Source organism: Notolepis coatsorum (assembly GCF_963971535.1).
Source record: "Notolepis coatsorum genome assembly, chromosome: 5".
In the NCBI taxonomy this organism is placed as follows: Eukaryota; Metazoa; Chordata; class Actinopteri; order Aulopiformes; family Paralepididae; genus Notolepis; species Notolepis coatsorum.
Window position 1 is genome coordinate 203,199,997 of NC_140169.1, and position 10,417 is coordinate 203,210,413.

At 44.1% G+C, this 10,417-nt stretch overlaps 1 protein-coding gene across 1 annotated transcript in view; it reads right to left on the reverse strand.

The window, feature by feature from the left end:
* Positions 1 to 6,836, reverse strand: part of ankrd50l (ankyrin repeat domain 50-like) — an 88,534-nt gene extending 81,698 nt beyond the window's left edge. Inside the window, exon 1 of the mRNA XM_084315085.1 lies at positions 6,701 to 6,836. The gene's annotated coding sequence lies outside the window, so the exon portion shown is untranslated. The remainder of the gene's footprint in view (positions 1 to 6,700) is intronic.
* Positions 6,837 to 10,417: the final 3,581 nt, after the last annotated feature.

Consider the following 10,417-nt stretch of genomic DNA (forward strand, 5'->3'; position numbering starts at 1 on the left):
AGCATGTTTAATATCCATAATACTAAATGTTTGACTAAGATTTCTATGAAACTTTATTCTAAAAAAAAAAAAAGAAAAAAAAGATTTTTTTTTTTTTTTTTTTTTTAATATATAATTTTTTTTTTAAACTCATAAAATATATTGGGTCGCACCTAAATCGGCAGGGTCGGTCGGCAACCTGAAACCAACCATTATTTTTGTTAGGCCTAATAATTGCAAGCCCTTGAGCAGGAGAACAAACCACACAAGATGCCTTGGACCGCCTAGGAACGTGCTGGTCGACATTCAAGCGGGTCAGAGCAACACATAATGATCATAACATAACATAATGATCCCACCACAGTTAGGACAGCCGAAACATGACCAATCTTTCGCCAGCGACTAAGAACACACTTCTTCAATCAACACCTTCGTCTTCTTCTCTACTATCATGCACTCTTCCACTAATTAATCTTCCTCATCTATATTCTACTATACTAACATGTCTCTACCACTATGCACTCAACACTGCAGCGCCCCCCTAGTTTCAACGCTGTTTGATGAACATTGTGACTCAGCTGAAAGAGTTGTGTACCCTTCCTGCTGACTTGTGTCGTACAGAACTTGTAGGTCGCTTTGGATGAAAGCGGTCAGCTAAATGACTAAATTTAAACAATAAAGGGGGTGAAACACTAAAACTTAAGAGACCACTCTGTTTAAAAACCAGTACGTTGACGTATTTCAATTGTTTCTGTGAAAAGGGGTAGCTTGTTGATGGCAGAATGTGCATAATGAGCGGAGCCAATCCATCCTGGTTGATTATCGATTCCAATTCACACTTAAATGATTCATCTGCATGGCGGTCGGGTGGCATAGCGGAGATTGCGCTCGTCACCAATGCAAGAGGCTGCGGTCTCGACTCCCGGAGTCAGCATTGCCCTGCGGCTTGGGCCGGTCGTCATACTAACTCGTTTTGGCTGAGTTAGCGGGAGGGAAGTCGTGGGTGGTAATCTGGCGTTGTGGACAGCGGCGCCTACAGGTTAAGTCTGGGCGCCTGCTCAGCGAAAGGCAGGAAATGGTGAAGGCAGCGTGACCTCCCACGCGTTACACTTCACCAATGAGAGTCCTCGCTGCCAGGTGAAAAGAGAGCCGCTGGCTGTCTCCACATGTGTCGGAGGAAGCATGTGGTGGACTTTAGGGTTCCCTTGTACCGACCAGTAGGAGGAACATGCGCACAACAACCAGATAGGGGAGGGGGGGAATTGGCATACCGACTAAATTGGGATGGGGAGAAAAAATAGAAAAATCAGGCGGAGAAAAAGAGGATACATTTTTTTTTTTTATTATTAATCTGCTTGTGCTTGGCATTAGCAGCAGCCAGCTTGCCGTATATACATCATTATATTTTATGTCCTACGAAAACTCCACGTCTCAGGAAATTGAGGACAAACTTGACCTGATTTTCCCCCGTCAACACCCCTGTGGCATTTCTGGCATAAAAATAGGCTATTACAACAAATACCTTGGCGCAGTCAACAGGGGGACAACAGAAGGAGAGAGAGAGAGAGATTCCTGCAAGGTCGTGGCGGGACACCCGACGATAGACACCTGGAAAACTGTCAACATCTGGACAGGCAGCACATTCTTGTCCTTCCTGTTTGGCCGCTCCATGACCCCGCGTCCCTTCTCCCAGCGACGAACCCTCCTGTTCTTCTGAGTTAAGGGTTTATAGCAAAGGGAACCGTTTTTTTTAAGGGATACGCCAAACATTCTTCTTCTTCTCCAGAGTCAGACTAATAAGATACTAGATACCGATCTCCCTCTCTGTGCGTTCAGTATAAAGCTACCCGGCTGGATGCTAGCCTAGCTTAGCACAAATTAATGGAAGTGGATACGGACCAGCTAGCCTATAGCAGCTGTTGGTCAAAAACACCTCTCTTCTTGAGTTCTAAGCTAGGCTAGCAGTCCGTATCGGCTTCCATTAATTTGTGCTAAGCTATAGGTAGCAGCCAGATAGCTTTCTACTGAACTCACAGAAAGGAAATTGGTGTCTATCCTCTTGTCTGACTCTGGGGAAGACGATAAGCAAATGTCCCATAATGTTGGCGAGTTCCTCTAAGAGAGTTGGTAACTATAGTACTACTATAACTATAAGTATATGGCAGTGTAAATAGGCAGCAGTTGCGTTTATTTGGACGGGTCCACACCCCTGCACAAAAAGGGCAGTAAACTAGACCCAGGCAACTACCGCCCTGTTTCTATCCTTACATCCATCTCGAAAGTAATGGAAAAAATAGTATACGACCAGATCGAAAAATACCTTGCGGAAAAAAATCTAATCTACGAATTCCAATCTGGCTTCAGAACATCCCACTCCACTGACACATGCAGGGCTGTACGCTAAGCTTTTTCACTAGGGGCACACTTGCCCCTAAATGAGAAATTTAGGGACAAAAAATATTTTTTAGGGGCAAATTTTTTATATAATTTTTTTTTAATAAAATATATATATTATATAATCATACTTGTAGTTGTATTATCTGCGAGACATCGCCACCACGCAACAAGTCTAAATGCTCGCTATATGCAACCAGCTCCACTGTCTGTGTGTACTGACTGAGTAGCCTCCAGCTACGGCCAGGATTCTCCGGAGCTGCAGCTGGGCCCTATACTGTAGGGATGTGCATCTCCTCACTGAGGCCGATGCGATGTGCATCTCGATACGGTGCCAACGATACGATACATTATCGATACATTTGAAGCACCGGGCGATGCGATATGATTCACCCCCTGTTGAGATACGATACGATTCGATACGATTTGATTCAACATAATGAGATTCGGGGCGATACGATGCGATTCAACACGATGCAAAATAATAATAATAATAATAATAAATAATAAAATGTTATGGTATGACAGAGGATTTGGTTGTATTCCTTATATGCAGCTTATATTATTATTAAAAATAAAAGAATCTACTGTAAGACAATTTATATAAAAACTCTTGGGTGCCTAAGAAGACTTTTGCATAAACTGTCTTTTCTATCCACTTTAGCTAAAAACACACGAGAGAGAGAGAGAGAGAGAGAGAGAGAGAGAGAGATATGCCGTAATATTTTATGTTCTATTTTATGATGAACATTTTTGTATATACTATATTTTACAATGATATTTTGTATGTACTTATATCTGTTTGTAATCCATGTTTAATATTGCTTTGGCAACATGTAGAAGTACGTCATGCCAATAAAGCCATTTGAGAGAGAGAGAGAGAGAGAGAGAGAGAGAGAGAGAGACCCCGTCTGAGCTGTCGTCGACAGTTGATGATGTCACACACTAGACTAGGTCACTAGGATGCGTCGTCTATACTTTCCGACGACCGTAGCTCCATTATGTCAACAACACGGAGGCAGCCAGCCTGGATGGATTGCATGAAGCGATATAATTAAGAAATGAATAACCAATAAATGTGAAGTTATCTTTGAACCCCTGTTGTCAAGCGTCTTCAATATACCCCCCCCTCCTCACTAATGGTACTGGTGTTGCAGAGTCACTTTAGTTAGAAGACACTAGTTTAGCGTTAGCTGAACGGCTAACTGGCGTTAGCCAGAGGCTACTATCGTTAGCATGTTGAGCAATTCTATTCATGTCTCCTCGACTTCCACTGTTTGTTGATAACTGTGACGCGGCTCTCGCCTTATATGTAGTAGCGAAGCAATAGTATCTGCTGTGTGTGTGTGCAGTCACAGTGCACTGCTGACAAGTGGATGAGAGGAAATTATATCAATGCATCGGTTTTTGATGATGCAAAGACGCTACAACAAGATGCATCGCGAGTTTAGCCTGACATTTTGCCGACGCGGGGACTTATTCCACCGGTACACTTGCCCTATCAGAGTGAGTGCTCAGTCGATTGTTCCCGCTGATCATACCTGCTGAGTGCTCACTGCTCAGCTCGCGTGAGTGACGTCATCACACGCCTTGGATAATTTAGGAGTGAAATGCGAATCCAAGGCTTGAAAGCACTACTCGCAAGCCCGCCCCCAGATAATATTTACCAATCGCAACGGCCAATTAAAGGGGCAATTCGCGATGATATCATCGCAGTGTACAACGCTGACATGCCTTCTCTATTTGAACGACCACATCAAACAAGAGGTGGACGCGGGCAAATACTGCGGCATGGTCATGCTGGACCTACAAAAGGCCTTCGACACTGTCAATCACACCATTCTGATTGACAAGCTAAAAGCAATAGGTTTTGATAGTTTATCAGTGAGCTGGATACAATCCTACCTGGAGGGGAGAGAACAGATGGTGGAGGTAAACGGTACCCTATCCCCCCCCCTCACAGTGAGCTGTGGTGTTCCACAAGGAAGCATACTAGGACCGCTACTATTCCTAATTTATGCAAATGACATGTCGTCAGCTTGTGACTGCAACTTGTTCCTGTTTGCGGACGACTCAGCCCTGCTGGTCTCTGACAAGAACAAGTTACAGGTTGAAAAAGCCCTCAGCTCGGAACTAGGTAAAATCTGCATATGGCTCGCCGACAACAAACTATCATTACACATGGGCAAAACAGAGTCATACTCTTCGGTTCAAATAACAAACTCAGCAAGACCGACGGCTTCTCGGTTACAGTGGGTGACAATATTGTCACAAGGAAAGATGAAATTACCTACCTAGGTTCCATCCTAGAGGCTAATCTTTCCTGTGACAAAATGGCATCCAATGTAATAAAAAAAGTCAACCAACGAACTCGATTCTTGTACCGGATCTCCTCTCTGGTAAACAAGAATACCCTGAAGACTCTGGCAGGAGCACTCATTCAAGGGTACTACGACTATGCGTGCACCTCATGGTACCAAAGCACCTCAAAGGCACTAAAAAACTAATTACAAACATCTCAAAGCAAGCTAGTCAGACTACTGCTTGACCTGACTCCTAGAACCCACCTCACCACGGCCCACTTTGACAACCTAGGATGGCTTAGAGTAGACGACAGAGTACAGCAACTTGCAATGGGCCTGGTCTACAAGATACACTACGCGACCAAGGTACCCATGTACATGTCAAAATACTTCCCAAAGGTCAGTGAATACCACGATCACAACACCAGAGGGAGTTCCACAAATCATGTTAAACCCAGATTCGGCTCAAACAAGGGACTAAACACGTTTTGCAATTATGCCACATCAATGTGGAACGCCCTACCCAAAGCTGTAAAGGAATGTGAATCACTACCCACTTTCAAAAACACTCTCAAAGAACACCTACGGGAGACTGCAATTCGAAACTGGCCCCTACAAATGTCTTAACCCAGTTGTACAGTAAATGACCAAGTATGGCTTTGTCAGTATTCCAATGTACAGTGTCCCCCCCCCCTACCCCCCCCCCCCCCTCCAATGTACAGCCCCCACCCACCCAACCCCACCCCACCCACCCAACCTCCACCCACCCAAAACTCTTTTTCTGGACACTTTTTGTATCACAAACAGTACTGTATTTGCAAATCTGATATGTCATAAATGTATAGATGTAGCAGTACTGTCTATCTGTATGTCATGTATGTCATATATTATGATGAATTGAAAATGGGGGACCCTGATGTAAACAAGACAAAAGTCTTTCTCTGGTCTGCATCCCCATAACAATTGTATACTGAGCTGTACTGTACTGTACCCATTCTGCAATCTGTTAATAAACTTTTCAATCAATCAATCAACCGTCGTGCGTCGTTCCGTAACATCAAAGACAGCCTTTAATCGATCGATCGATCGATCAATCAATCAATCACACAACTTGGCTTCACTCAATCCCCCGTCCAGGGAGTCATTCTTCTACAGGTGCTCTTCTTCTCGCCGCATTCAATGCTGTCATTTTGCTCGACTAAAGAAAGACTCGCTGCTAAAACGGCTTCTACGTTCTAAAGTGCGACTAGTTAGTTATTCGGTTGTGTTGACTCGAGAGAGTAAACAGACTAACCGAAACGACGCGATCCTCCTTAACCCTTTCACTGCCGCACTACCGAACGGTTAACCACTGCCGCACTACCGAACGGTTAACCCTTTCACTGCCGCACTACCGAGCGGTTAACCCTTTCACTGTCGCACTACAGAACGGTTAACCCTTTCACCGAGACAACACACAGAAGGTTAACCCTTTCACTGCCACACGACAGCCGGTTAAAACCCTTTGATTGATTGAACAATACAGTACGGCTCAATACACACAATTGTTAAAGGGATGCAGACCAGTGAAAGACTTTCGTCTTGTTTACATCAGGGTCCCCATTTCACTGCCACTGACACTACAGAAGGTTAACCCTTGGCCTTTACTATCACACTACCGACCGTCGGTAGTCGGGTAGTGTGATAGTAAAGCCAAGGGTTAACCTTCTGTAGTGTGGCAGTGAAAGGGTTCATTGCCGTCGGTTTAGTACGATGTGGGCTAATGGGGGAAAAGGGATGTTTGTAATCGAGACAATAATCAACTTAAAAGTGATCTTCTGCGCTGCAGTCAGTAACGACGTGAGTCAAGTGGACTCGAACTAGCGACACACAACAAGGACAACAATGCGTACTCTATAGCTTCCTCGCTGCATACTGAAGGCAACGTGCACTATATGAAGAGATCTAATCTAACACACCAACTGGACAATCTGTTTCTAATGTGACGAAGCGAACAAGGTGAACACTGTTTATAGTCTTCTTACCTGAAAGGTGCTCTCCTCTCCCGTGAATCATGTTCCTATCGCGCATCTGGAAACAACACACACTGACATCCATTCAGTAGATACAGTGCTATTACTATCACGTGTCGAGACGTGGGCTATTCCCTCCCACAGCTCCTGATTATTGAAAGCAAAGTTTATGCCCTGGGGGTCGTATAGGCATATTAAATAGCAAATTAATGGTTAATTGGTTGATAAAAATTGTCAAATGGATGTTGGCCACTTAGGCATGGAGTTGTGTAGTCTGATAAATATGCTGATTGCTCTCAAGCACACTGTTCTCCCTTCCTGCCTCTCTGCCAAAAAGGATGTTAGAAAATCAGGATTGTGTGTCATAAAAGGAAATCCTGTCTTGGCCATGCTCCTGTCTGTTCCAAAGTGGGACGCGTGTTGCTTTTTAACAGCGGAGGAGTGCAAGAATGTGACAATGTGACCATGTGACCGCGGCAGCGCGAGAGAGCGGCAGTGCGGAAATAGGCTGTCTATTGCCATTCTCTAATTGATTGATTGAATTGATTGAAAACTTTATTAACAGATTGCAGAATGGGTACAGTACAGTACAGCTCAATACATACAATTGTTAAGGGGATGCAGACCAGAGAAAGACTTTCGTCTTGTTTACATCAGGGTCCCCCATTTTCAATTCATCGTAACATATATGACATACATGACATACAGATAGACAGTACTGCTACATCTATACATTTATGAGTTATGATTGACATACCAGATTTGCAATTACAGTACTGTTTGTGATACAAAAAGAGTCCAGAAAAAAGAGTATATACATTTGACGTAGAAACTGTACATTGGATTGGGTAGGTGGGGGTGGGGGGGGACTGTACATTGGAGGTGGTTGGGTGGGTGGGGGGGGGGGGTTGGGTAGGAGGGGTGGGTGGGGGACACTGTACAACTGTACAAACAAAACTGTACATTGGATTATTGACAAGACCATACTTGGTAATTTACTGTACATTGGAGGGGGTTGTGTTCGGACATTTACAGGGGCCAGTTTCGAGTTGCAGTCTCCCTTAGGTGTTTTTTGAGAGTGTTTTTGAAAGTGGGTAGTGATTCACATTCCTTTACAGCTTTGGGTAGGGCGTTCCACATTGATGTGGCATAATTGCAAAACGTGTTTAGTCCCTTGTTTGAGCCGAATCTGGGTTTAACATGATTTGTGGAGCTCCCTCTGGTGTTGTGATCGTGGTATTCACTGACCTTTGGGAAGTATTTTGACATGTACATGGGTACCTTGGTCTTGTAGTGTATCTTGTAGACCAGGCCCATTGCAAGTTGCTGTACTCTGTCGTCTACTCTAAGCCATCCTAGGTTGTCAAAGTGGGCAGGGGTGAGGTGGGTTCTAGGAGTAAGGTCAAGCAGTAGTCTGACCAGTTTGTTTTGAGATGTTTGTAATTTTGTTTTTAGCGCCTTTGAGGTGCTTTGGTACCATGAGGTGCAAGCATAGTCGTAGTACCCTTGAATGAGTGCTCCTGCTAGAGTCTTCAGGGTATTCTTGTTTACCAGTGAGGAGATCCGGTACAAGAAACGAGTTCGTTGGTTGACTTTTTTTATTACATTGGATGCCATTTTGTCACAGGAAAGATTTGCCTCTAGGATGGAACCCAGGTAGGTAATATCTTCTTTCCTTGTGACAATATTGTCACCCACTGTAACTGAGAAGCCGTCGGTCTTGCTGAGTTTGTTATTTGAAGATCCGAAGAGAATGGACTCTGTTTTGCCCATGTGTAATGATAGTTTGTTATCAGCGAGCCATATGCAGATTTTGCCTAGTTCTGAGCTGAGGGTTTTTTCAACCTGTAACTTGTTCTTGTCAGAGACCAGCAGGGCTGAGTCGTCCGCAAACAGGAACAAGTTGCAGTCACAAGCTGACGACATGTCATTTGCATAAATTAGGAACAGTAGCGGACCTAGTATGCTTCCTTGTGGAACACCACAGCTTACTGTGAGGGGGGGGGGGGGGGGGGTAGGGTACCGTTTACCTCCACCATCTGCTCTCTCCCCTCCAGGTAGGATTGCATCCAGCTCACTGATAGACTATCAAAACCAATTGCTTTTAGCTTGTCAATCAGAATGGTGTGATTGACAGTGTCGAAGGCCTTTTGTAGGTCCAACATGACCATGCCGCAGTATTTGCCCGCGTCCACCTCTTGTTTGATGTGGTCGTTTAAATAGAGAAGGCATGTGTCAGTGGAGTGGGATGTTCTGAAGCCAGATTGGAATTCGTAGATTAGATTTCTTTCCGCAAGGTATTTTTCGACCTGTTCGTATACAATTTTTTCCATGACTTTCGAGATGGAGGTAAGGATAGAAACAGGGCGGTAGTTGCCTGGGTCTAATTTACTGCCTTTTTTGTGCAGAGGGGTCACTCTCGCAATTTTGAAGTCCCTGGGGACGTGTCCCTGTTTTATGGAGAGGTTTATTATGTGTGTGATGACTGGGGTGATGGCGGCTGCTGAGTCTCTGAGGAATTTAGAGGGGACAAACGCTAACCTTAACCAGCTCCTTAACAGCGCCTAAACTTAACCCTTCTAACCTTAACCAACTCCGAAACAATGCCTAACCTTAACCCTTAACTATGCCTAACCTTAACCTTAACCATAGAAAGAATATTGCCATTCTCTAAGACAAACTCTAACCTTAACCAGCTCCTTAACAGCGCCTAAACTTAACCCTTCTAACCTTAACCAACTCCGAAACAATGCCTAACCTTAACCTTAACCATAACCATGCCTAACCTTAACCGGCGAAAGAATACACGTTATAAAAAAAAAAAAAAAAAAAAATTGATGGGATTCGTCACCAACGGACCGCAGGATCACAGGACAGCAGCGCTGCCAGGTGAGCTAAGCTTCGAATGAAAATCATGGCGGATTACGGCTACATAATGCCGCAAGCTCTGCCGCTCCGCTCTGCGGCTGCCGCGCCTGCCGCGGGGCGTGTCGCAGCCAATCAGGGAAAACGCGGAAGCACTCGGCAGCACTCCTCCGCTGTTAATAAGCAATAGGAAACTACACCATGAATGAAGGGAAGAGTCTTTTAATGGAAAAGCTCTCTCTATCCTCTGACACCTGGCATTTCTTTACCACCTGAGACCCACATACTGTAGTGTATATTAATTTATAGACCCATTTTCTGGGGGGTTGCACAGGACTTTTAGGGGGAGATACAAGGTCAAAAGTTGATGCCACAATGCGATATGTGATCTGAAAGCCAGGCCCTGAAGATTAAAGAAAAAAGAGTAAAAAAAAAAAAAAAAAAATTGGCACAACGACTAAAATTGAGAAAGAGAGATACAAAAAAAAAAGAAAAGAAAGAAAGGAAATATGAAAAATACCTCCAAAAGATCACATAAACACCTCAAGGCCTTGAATAACTAATGCAATGTTGGATTCAGACGGTGAACCTTTCTCACTGTGTGTCCTCCTCTTGCCTCTGATATTCTAGAACTTATTCGTCTGTAATATCAGGGAGCAGTCACTTCTTGGCCCATATTAAGATAAGATAAGATATTCCTTTATTGATCCCCTTGAGGAAATTCAGGCATCATAGGGGCATGGGGGAAGGGGGGGGGGTGGTACAGGTAGTAAAAACAACACAGGCAGTGTAAACAATTAGGTAAATTAGGTCAATATAATTTACTATCTAACTAGCTGAAGAAAAAAAATTCACATTATTCAC